At 34.0% G+C, this 8,660-nt stretch overlaps 1 long non-coding RNA gene across 1 annotated transcript; it reads right to left on the bottom strand.

Annotated features, from left to right (window-relative positions):
• Window positions 1-3,623: 3,623 nt before the first annotated feature.
• LOC132705418 (uncharacterized) lies at window positions 3,624-7,743 on the bottom strand. Its single transcript, XR_009619425.1, has 3 exons — window positions 7,686-7,743; window positions 4,888-5,476; window positions 3,624-4,519 (listed from the first exon to the last, which is right to left on the bottom strand). It is a non-coding gene; the product is annotated as an uncharacterized LOC132705418 (long non-coding RNA).
• Between the last annotated feature and the right edge of the window lie 917 nt (window positions 7,744-8,660).

Genomic DNA, 8,660 nt, shown 5'->3' with positions numbered 1-8,660 from the left:
ACAACGTTAAAATACCACTTTGCACTAGCATTCGAAACCAACCAACGTCGAGGATACAAAAACACTGTAGAGAAACCAAGCACTGGACAGATCCGCGGCAAAACTCGACAAACATTAACAGGAGCAGCGCAACCAGCTCGAAGGACTCCGCGCTCTCATCTCCGTGTTGTCAGGACGACTGTCCGCGTCGTCTGATTCGCGATTCGCAATCGCCTCGACCAACCTCAACCAAGAACGAAATTGAGAGTCGCGAATTCACTTCGTCCGTACTCGTGTTTTTGCACACGGCGGCGCCGCCGCCCGCCGCGCACAATACATGTAAGTTTCACGTCGCACCTCCCCGTACCCCTCCCGCGTACCCTAACGCACTATATTCGCAACATACGATGTTGCGTATGGTCAGGAACGACAGCTCTGATGAACTATGATTGCTCGCCTGCCCCACGGCCAATGTCCTTAGGGTAGGTCGCTAAACTAGCGGTATTTCGCGTGCGATTTTCGCGGAAGGAAGCCGGTTTTGGCGCGTGTCTCTCATCGCGCCTGGGTCGTAGATTATGTTTCTTGACAGTTTGTGCTTTATCGGGATGATGTACGCCGAGACGGTTTGACGGTTCGCGGGAGCTTGTGTTTGGTTATCCGATCGACGGACACCGCTCGATGGACAGGATCGAGGTAAAAGCAGTTGTGAAAATCCAGAGTTTTTCCAGTCACCGATTGCCCGCAGTTGGCCTCGGAAAAATAAAAATTTGCAAAAATGTCAAACGATGTGAAATTTCCCTCGTTCAGAAATCCAAAGAAATAAACATTCAATTCATTTTCTAAAAAATGGTATTTTATTTAAAAAAAAATTACGAAATATAACCAAATGCTATGTAAATCAGGTAATACGTTTTTATATACCTACTTAGTTGCCAAAACAACACAAATAAAACACTTCAACGTGTTATACAGGTAGTTCGATCTGGAATAGTGCAGAAGATAAGCAGTTCCGTCAAGTTGCCCTCCATATACAGGGTTCGCGGTGAGTGTCCTATTAGATGTTTCTGGAGAGTGACTTACGGTAAAAACGTGAAATGTTGGTTACTTATGTAAGCAAATATGAGCTACCTATGTAAAATATTTTTGGCCATGCAGTGTTGCCAGATATACCATTAACGTATATCAACTTTTGTTTTTTAAACACCTTGTATATTATTACATTTTATATTCCGCGAGGCATTCTGAAGGTTTTTTTGTGTAACATGTACCATACACATCTTAAACACTTTTGAAGATAAAAATACTTCTAAAGAAATTTGGCAACCAATAACCTGACAACACTTGAATTTTTGGTTGCGGATCACTATTAAATTACTTATCGCGCAAAGGGCGTTCATAACATAAGGCCCAATTGGCAACATATTAAAAATTAATGTTACGTGGTAATGGAATACTCCGCAATTCCATGGACCTAGACACCTTATCCATCGGTTTTCAAACATGATTGTAAATTCTTGAAACAATTCTTTGACACTCACCATAAATGTAAAACAAATACAAAATATTTGCGTTTGCATAATTATGTGCCATCTTGCTTTCTCAAATAAATGCAACCTTTAACTATGGAAACGCGATAAAATGAGAAATCCGAATGAAATGCGATTACTTTAATTTTGTAGTACTTTTAGATGGAAAATTAGTTGCTCTTTTACGTGCCGATATAAAATATGGGGTGTTCCGTTTAAAATTGCCACGTAACATGAATTTTTATGTCTTGCGAACGCCCTGTGCGCGATAAGTTAACTATCAAACTATATTATGATAAACTAATTTAATAGGAAACCGCAGCCACATAAGAAAGTGCCAGAATGTTTCGCAGACTTTAAAAACGTAATAACATACAGGGTGTTCCATTTAAAAAATGAAAGTTGAGATAGGTTACGAATATATCTGTCAACATCGCATGGCTGCGTGTAATAGCCCATATTTGCTTACGTAAGTAATCAACATCTCAGATTTTTACAGTAAGTCATTCTCCATAAACGTCTAATAGGACACTCACTGTGAATCACCCTGTATATTCAATGTCTCCATAAACAATATCCAAATACACAAACGAGCACATGTTTTAACTTGATGTTTCCCCATATCGACAAACGACCATTACCATATTGGCTTCTTTGAATTTTGCACAACCAATTTGAAATTTTCGTTAATTTTGGGGAAAGTTATGACTTTCTAAAATTTGTAAATTCTTCCTCCGACCTCAACTTTTGCATCAATACCACCTCCGGATTTTATTAAATTTTGCGCATTCTCCTGGTGATAAATATCGCATTCCAAAAATTCAAATCTCCGCAATAAATATAAAATATTACGCGATATTTTTATCATCGCATTTTGTCCAGAGGAAACTGTAATAACAATATAATCTTCAAATACATTGTATAATATAATATAATATAATACATTAAAAAGTAAAAATACATACAGGAAAGGGCAAAATTCAGAAATTTTGATGGTACCTATACAAGAAAGATTTAATTTGGGTGAGGTCGGAGGGGAATTGTCACTTATAACATTTTTGAATTTTATCAAATTTTGCGCATTTTCCTGGTGATAAATATCGCATTCCAAAAATTAAAATCTCCGCAATAAATATAAAATATTACGCGATATTTCTATCATCGTATTTTGTCCAGAGGAAACTGTAATAACAATATAATCTTCAATTACATTATGTAATATAATATAATACATTCAAAAATATATACTTACAGGAAAGGCCAAAATTCAGAAATTTTAATGGTACCTCTACAAGAAAGATTTAATTTATGTGAGGTCGGGGGGGGGGGAATTGTCACTTATAACATCCCTAATTATTTTCGAAAATGTTTTCCAGTATTCGATCTTTTTGATTGGTTAAAAACTACTGGCGTGATATTTTTGAAAGGAAAGAAGGCTTTTTTTTATTCATGAGCAGGGAGAACAATCAAGTTTACCCCCCATTATTGTGCGCGCGCAATATTTGCATATTGTTTATGGTGGCGTCAAACATAAATGGGATATTGGAAACTTTACGGTGCCCAGATAAGCTGCAAGATAATTGACCCTGCCATATTCTTGAAGCAAAAAAACCTATCTGGAATATTATGGGATAGGTATTACAAAATTTGCAACTTTTGTTAACCTTTTTTTTTTTCATCAAAATCGCACTAAATCGCAATTCATGTGCATTGCGTAAAAATGATACAAAATGATATGTGCAAAAGTATATTTTGTATTTGTATTCTATATTTTGAATAATTCTGTATTCGCAACGTAACGGTGAAACCGGTTGTATTGTGGAAATATCTGGCGATAAATCGTCTCAAAATAGTTTAGTCTCGATTTAGATACATTTCCTGTCTTGGTCGAGTTCACACGAGCCTTCGATTATTTTCTAAAAGTATCCTTAAATACCTTTTTTATCCTCAAGTGCCATACGAAATAAACTGTTTTAAGTAGGAATACGACACTAAATGTTTATTATGCATAAAATAAAAAAAAAATCTAATAAAACGTTCAAAGATCGCAACCTATTAGCGAAAAAAGCTCGCTTCATGGCAAAGCGCTTGCTAATGTTAACCATTATTGCCGTCGCCTATAAACAAGCAAAAATGAAGGGTCAAAGATCGAGGAGGAAGTTGTTCATCTAGTAACAAAGTCTTTTGACCCTTGCTTGCTGTGACATAAAATCCATGGTTGTTAAGTCAATACGTATTTATATGTAAACAAGTTTGCATTGTGGGAACGGAATAGCAAATGCCGATAACACGCTCGATGATATGTGTGCAAATGTTTAAACCAATTAAAACGTCCCTTTATTTATTTATTTTTAATTTTTTTGGAGAGGTTATTGCATTTGTCGTGAAAGGCAAAAAATCGCATTCCTGCAATTGGAAATAATTTGGCCTTGGCCCAATTTTCGAAAACAAAATATTGCAATCAATTTAGGATTTCCGATTTGTTGGAGATAAGGTTTTTGTATCACGGGCACCTATAAATAAGTATAAGTAAAGTCTGTTTTTAATTATCGCAACCTCGTTGCTATACATCGGTAGTGTTTCAAAAGATTACAGCTCGTACATTTGGAATTGCATGCCGCTTAAAATTGTTAGCTTCACCTTACCAAAGCATTTCTTTAGCCTCATGAGAAAATTCGCAGGTGATTAAAACAATTTAGTAGTAGAGTTTAAATATTCAGTCTAATTCTGCCAATATCGCTAGGTTGAAAATTAAGCTTCGTAGGAAACAAACTGGTCATTTGATTAATTGATTTTAAAAACGTTTCAGTTCAAAATTTTTAACAGTTGTTTTTTGCGAAAACTACATAGACCATCAACATGTCCTACCAAATCCAAAAATCATTGATAGTTGTGGACTTTTCCTGGTTTTAACGATTACTGGGATTGGCCACTTTACTTAGTTGTCGGCAAATTACTGTTACTGTTGTCCATCTTCTCGCTCACTTAGATGATTAATTGGGAAGAATCTAAAACTAAATATCTAATTATAATAGCGGATATGGGGGAACATATACTATAATGAACTGTAGTTGTATCAGTAATGTGTAAACAGTTACTGCATATTTTGATTAAGTTTGGCATGTTTCCAGATTTTGCGTATCTGTCTTTCAAGAATCGAAAATTATTGCCCGGATTTTATTTTGCCCCATTTTTGACAGTTAAATAATATAAAAGAAAAAAAATCACGAGGTGTCCCATGGAGCACTACACTCAACTTTATATCTTGAAAGTAATAATATTTAAGAAGAAAATTGTATAAAAACCACTCTTTCTGGGGATAGTTCTTGAATAATTTTTTCTATTAATATTAGCAGCAGGTACAAATACAATTAGTCCTTACCAAACAGGATTGCTTTGAAAAATCGTCGGTGGGCGGGGCAAGTTCGCAGCTCGTAGCGCTTTTTATTTCAAAAAGAAGGCGCTTCGCGGATTTTTGTCCTATAGTGACGCAATGTTTTTCTATCGTGCTCCTGTGGACCACTATGGAACTTTCACAAAATCGATGTAATTTGATTGTGAATACATCCTGTATAAAGTGTCCTTCACATCTCTTCGAACTTCAAAGTTACGGCACACTTCGGTAAATATCAAAATTTGAACTGGTAATTAATTGCAATTTAAAATTATAGTTTTTCAAATCTTGCGTTCCCTGTATTATACACGAAACCTTAAACTCTCTCTCGACACAGTTTACGATACTGGTCATATCAAATTATCACATCTTTAAAAGTTTTTCATGTATGGCCATTAATTTACCCACAAAAGCGGACATTTCTAGGATCTATTAGAATTTTTTGCCGACAAACGACGTACCCTGTATATAATTCCAACAATGTTCGAAATAGAAGATATAGCCCTGGATCTCCTTAGTATCCTGGTATCCGAATTTTTCCAATGGAGTAAATGGCTTTCAAAAAACTACTTGTTTTCTGAAAATTAAAAAAAAATACTTTGCCTTATTTTATTGCTCCCAATTTAAAGAGTCTAAATGCGGGTTCAGACTTCTACTTCTCTCTAAAGTCTGAAGTCAGTAGCTGCAAATTTGGAGTACTTATTATGTTTTTTAATATTGCACGGAATATCGCGAACATCCTGTACAATACCGTAAATACAAAAGTTTAAGCTGTCTCTATGGGCTATATCGTCATGTAAAAGAAACTGACATCTAAAACACAGATTTGAAATTATTGCCAATTTTCAATAATAGGAGAACCCATTTTTCAGTTTTTTTGAATTTGTATAATTTTGAAAAATTGTCAAGAATAAAAGTTTATGGAGTCGTTTCCACTGCGTCTTCTGGTTCAAGAACTTTTTCGGTCTTGTAAACCGCTTTTGAAAAATGTTTTTTTTGTAGACCCTTGCACACGCGATTTTATTTTTTTTTTTTAAATAATTCCCGATCCCCCAGCCCCCCATTTTTAATGGTTTCTGTTACGGGGCAAAGCTGCATATATGTGCCAAATATGAAGTCGATTGCTTCAAATTTCGAACACATATCGTGTTTCATAGCAAGGTCCAAAAAACAGTCGAAAATCGCGAAAAAAAGATGGATACTGGCGTCGGATCAGGGCCATTTCTTATAAGCTTATGTGCCTCGTGGAGAGTTAAAAAGGAGGTAAATTTCAATTTTGTAGCTAAAACGGTTCGAAAGTTATTTAGGAAAAACCAAGAGACGAGAACGGAGAACGGACAGACAAAAAAATTTTTTTTTTTTCGACGGTGATCATTTCTGTACCAACATCAATCCTACAGGACCTACCGTTATCGAGATATAAAATTTTTATATGAGCGCAGATACTTTCGAAAAATTCGATTTCATCGATTTTCAAAAGGAACAAGATATACAAAGTGGGAAATGCAATTAATTTTTCTTCAAAAGCAGTATACAGGATGCATTAGTGTAGTAGGAAACGTTGTAGAATTTGGGTTGATGCAATTTAAAAAAATATTTTAAAATATACAGGGGGGTCGAAAAAAGTGTAACATCATAACTAACATATATTTTTTAAATGGCACGGCCTGTATTTTTTGGCACATTTAGGTTCTTTTTCGTGTTTTCTCTTATGTGCCAAAATATTTTTTATTTGCAGGAGCAATAAATAAATAAAAAAAAGATGAAAAGATCGTTTTGCGCGCTTGGAAAAATTAGAAAAAATCTTGTTACATCTGTCTTGTTTAGTTTTGATTAGTTTTGTTCCATCTACGCAGTGTAAAAAAAATATTAGAGGTCAAATAATATTCGGATAATAAACAGGGTTTTCTTATTTCATACAGGGTGGTCAAAATTTGGTTGCAAAAGTTGCAACTTTCGAATCAGCTTTTTTTCGTATTTTTAAATGGCACACATTTTATTTCATTATTTATTGTTGAATTTAACTACAAGTATATTGTTATTATGAATGTATTAAAATCCTCAATGGTTTTAGAGATATTCACCAAAAACCACTAATATCCTCATTAAACTAAAAAAGTACTGGGAAATATCATAGACAGACACAGAAAAATATCTAGATGTTTATTTATCACTTTACAGACTTTAATAGGTAGCTGTCAGTTGATCGTTCTTTATAAACTTGATCGGGCACATGAGAGAGAACACCAAAAGGTACAAAAATATGCCAATAAAAACAGGGTGTGTCTTTAAAAAAAAGTTTTATGGCGCCGCACTTTTTTGGGCCACCTTGTATTATTTAAAATATGCATCCACGCACTTAAACTTTTTCTATGCTATTGTAAATAATGAATGCCCGACGCACTAATGTATTGTATGGTGTATAGTATGTGCTTTTCTTTTGTTGTTATGACAGTGTTTCGCTCTACCCACTAAGAAGGAAAAAATTGACAAATTAAATCTGCAATTGCTTCCCCTAAAATCCAATATACAAAAATACAAAAATATTTATTTACATTGACATTAAACAAATGATGCCTATTTTTCTTAAAGAATAATTGCGTTATGTAGTAATCGAAATTATAAAACAATAATTAAATTAATAATTTCAAACTACTAAAGTCACTTGATATGAACTTATAATACCTGAAGAAAGCGCTGCCGGTATTCTTTCGATCCGAAAAATCCTTTGAATTTTTGAAAAAGTGGTTGTTCTTTCAGTAGAGTTAGAATCCTGCCAAAATTACCTGCAAATTCATTGGCAAATGTCCGTTTGTCTTACTAAACTTATAACGAAAATTAGTCTCTGTACGTGACTGAATCAGTACGCGATGCCGCAAATAATATTAGTTCTATCCTTCAAATTGTTTACAGTTTGATTAGTGCGATCCTTGAATGCACAGAGACAAACAAGCCTATCTAGTCGGCCTTTTTAAAAAATCCCAATGGCGCGTAACGCAAAATCAGCCATTTCGTAATTGCAAAAGCAGTTAGTGGCAAAATTCCGTGTCGATAATGCATTCCCGTCGCACACTATTAATTTATGGACGGTAATTTTGGGTGATTCGTCGAGGAAAAATTATAGGAAGGTACATTTTATGACTTTGTCGCTATGTCTTGAAAGCGCCTTTTACACAGAGATATTCCTCCTTTCAAGTAACATAATATAGGAAAAAAATAAAATAAATCGGTTTCTCTTCCTTAAGATGCTACTAAAATTTCATCGCTGGCAGTCTTAACCTCACTTTTTACTCATCGAGAGACTGAGAATTAATTGTAAGAACATATTTTATGAATGATTTCTTCGTATTTGTTATTTGATTTGTTAATGTAAAATAGTTAGTTTGGTTAAAGTTTTTGAGAATATTTCTATAAAATTCATTTTCTGTGAGTTCGCAAAGATATACATTTAAGAATGTGCAATTATTTTAATTGAATAATTTAAACACAAACATAGGTCAGTTATAGTTTTTAAAGCAATACTTTCTTATGTTGTCAAAAAATAAAATTAAAAAGAATCAGTATTTCAACACACTATAACAATCGAAAAATAAATATCAATTTATACAATACCCATTTTAGTTTTCAATTGGCTTCAGTTTCAATGCTTTTTAGACTTCTGCCTTTTAGAGCTTTGACAGGCTTTGTATTTTAATTTTACGAATTTTGTTAATTTTAATGAATCAGTGAATTTAGAATTGTTATTATTTAATTTTAACTTA

The sequence above is a fragment of the Cylas formicarius genome, unplaced genomic scaffold, assembly GCF_029955315.1.
Source record: "Cylas formicarius isolate icCylForm1 unplaced genomic scaffold, icCylForm1.1 PGA_scaffold_7__23_contigs__length_41026272, whole genome shotgun sequence".
Lineage (NCBI taxonomy): Eukaryota > Metazoa > Arthropoda > Insecta > Coleoptera > Brentidae > Cylas > Cylas formicarius.
This window is presented reverse-complemented; position numbering and strand designations above follow the sequence as displayed.